Source organism: Octodon degus, unplaced genomic scaffold (genome assembly GCF_000260255.1).
Source record: "Octodon degus isolate 3935 unplaced genomic scaffold, OctDeg1.0 scaffold00073, whole genome shotgun sequence".
Classification (NCBI taxonomy): domain Eukaryota; kingdom Metazoa; phylum Chordata; class Mammalia; order Rodentia; family Octodontidae; genus Octodon; species Octodon degus.
In genome coordinates this window covers 284504-287392 of record NW_004524649.1, presented here as the reverse complement: position 1 = coordinate 287392, position 2889 = coordinate 284504, and positions in this window count along the sequence as shown.

Sequence of the window (2889 nt, the reverse complement as noted above, 5' to 3'; positions counted from 1 at the left end):
TAAGAGAATGTGACTATATATCTATCCTAACCACTTTGAATACACAGATACAAAATGGACATTCATCTGTATCCCCTTTTTTGTTAAGTTCTGTTATTTGAATATTATAGGTATGTAAACTCAGTAAAATATTCTAAATCTTTCTTTCTTTCTTTTTTTTTTTTTTTGCGGAACTGGGGATTGAACTCAGATCATTGCATTTGCCAGTCAAGCGCTTATCCTACTGAGCCATCTCCCCGGCCCCTTTTCCCAGTTTTTCCTTCCCTTGGAACAGATTCTTTCCCTTTCACAGTATTTATTGTACCTTTCAGATTTTATTTACTCTTTCAGATTCTCACATTAGCACGAAAATATTATGTTAACATATGTGTATCTAATTTATTTCACTTATGAATATGGTCTCCAGTTGCACCAAATTATCTATAAAAACCTCAGTTTATTTTTTATGTCTGAATACTACTCCATCGTGTAAAAATACCACATTTTATTTTATTTTTTAGATAATGTAACATCTTATTGGTATTTCTTACTAATATCTCTTATTACAAATGTCTTGAATTGAGGATTGGAAGGACAAAGCCTCAAGTGGACTACTACTGAATATTTAAAACTCATCACACAAGGGGCTGGTGAGATGGCTCAGTGGTCTAGGGCACCTACTTAGAACAAGCTTAGCAAAGCACACGGACCGCAGTTCAATCCCCCAGCAGCACATGCCAGCCCGCCCCACGCCCTGGTGGGCTGAGCTGGCCACACACACACACACACACACACACACACACACAAATAAAAAAATTAAAAAAAAAAAACTCATCACACAAATAGCCAATCTTCTCTCCAAGGCTAGGGCTGTAGACAGGGAAAGAGACTTACTTGGTCAAACAAATTCTGTAAGCTTTGTTGCTGAGCTACAACTGAGGTTTATTTTGGCTCAGTTTATACAGGTTTCGGTCCATAGGCTTCAAGGCCTAGGGTGGCATGGACAGGAAGTGGAGATCAAGAAAGGAGGTGGATAATTACCCTTTTCACACACCCCAGTGACTTCCCTCTGACCACAATGTCCCACCTAGCCATAAATGCATCAGTGGGCTAACCCACTTACCACCCATAATCACCTCCCCAAAGCAACCTGTGAGCACCTGAGGTATGGGAAACATCTGGTTACAAGCCATAATGCCATTCTGTAACACGCTGAAGGTTATAGAAGCTAAGTACATTTATTCAGCCTCTGCTTGTCGAAGCATTTATATACAAAAGTTGTCTATAGAGCCTTCACAGCCTATGTAACCATTCACCCAGGGAATGCTAAATAAAGCTGGCCATTGGTCCTCTGGTTGGAAGCCCTCCAATTTGAAGAACTGTAGTTCAGTTCCGTAAGTGGGCTTGGGCATAGTGCAGCCTGCTGTATGGCTGGTTCACTCCATTACTTCTGTGACCTCCTCACCACCACTGTCTGAAAGCTCCTCACCACTGTCTGACGACTCCTCTAGTAAAAAGCTTCTGGTGACAGATTTCTGGATAGCTTCCCGTTCTCTTTCATCACTGCAGTTCTGCAGCAGGATCAACAGCTGTCTCCTGTTGTACTGAATCAGGAACTTCTGACATGTTCTAATTGCACCTCCCAGTGTAATGTGTTGAAAAAACAAGGGTAGCAGTGTCCTTTGTTCTCCAAGTATGTGTTGAAAGGAAGAGCTGACCACACAGGTTGATAGAACTCCTTCCGGCATTGAAGTAGCACTATTCCAGTGTAGACATTGAGGTATCGAACTGTGCTTGAACTGCACCCTGGCTTCCGCTGTGCCAGCCGGCTGGACCAAAATACCACATTTTAAAAATCCATTCCTCAGTTGATGGGAATTTGTTTCAAAGATTTATCTATGACAGATTGTACTTCTATAAACATGGGCACATATATGTCCCTGTGGTATGATGGCTTCAGTTCTTCTGGAAAAATACCCAAGAGGGTAATAGTTAGGTTGAATGGGACCTCTAAACCTAGTGTTTTTTTTTGTTTTTGTTTTTGTTTTTGTTTTTTTTTTGGTACCAAGCATTGAACTCAGGACCCTGCACTTGCCAGACAAGTACTTATTCTACTGAGATATCTCCCCAGGTCCTTTTTTGGCAGAACCAGGAATTGAACTCAGACCCTTGGGCTTGCCAGGAAAGTGCTTATTCTACTGAGCCATCTCCCCAGCCCCACTGGTCCATTTCTTCTCAAGTTTGGTTTAGGTCTGTCATTTGTTTACTGGCACTTTGCCTAGTTGATCTCTTTGTGACAATGGCATGTTAAAGTCCTGCAATTGTGTTATTGGTCATTTGATTTTTTTAAATGTCTGTTAAAATTTGTCTTATATAGTTGGGTGGTCCTACATTGGGTGCATACATGTTTGATTATTATGTCTTCTTCTTGCAGTTTTCCTCTAACAAGTATGTAGTGACCTTCTTTGTCTTCATTATTCTTGATTTGAAGTTTACATTGTCCTCATACAGAATAGCTATCCCTGCTTTTTCCCCCCAAGTTTCTGTAACATCAGGTATTATTTTCTATCTTTTGACTTTTAGTCTATGAATTTCCTTTTGAGTTAAATATGTTTCTTTTTTTTATCACATACATATGTTATATTTATGTAGTATTTCAAAGCTTGTAGACCAAAAATGTTATTATTATTTTTTCAATAATACACTGCACTCTTAATGAATAGAATGATTTGTTCTAATGGTGTTTGTAAATAGGATCACAAATCCACTTCTTGTACAGCAATTAACCACTAAGAAGAATAATATGCAGTGTATTATTTGTTGAAACTGTACTTCTGATTGGATTTGAAACTGTCTCATTGCTATCTGTTTATCAATAAAACTTTGAAAAAAATAATAATACACTGCATA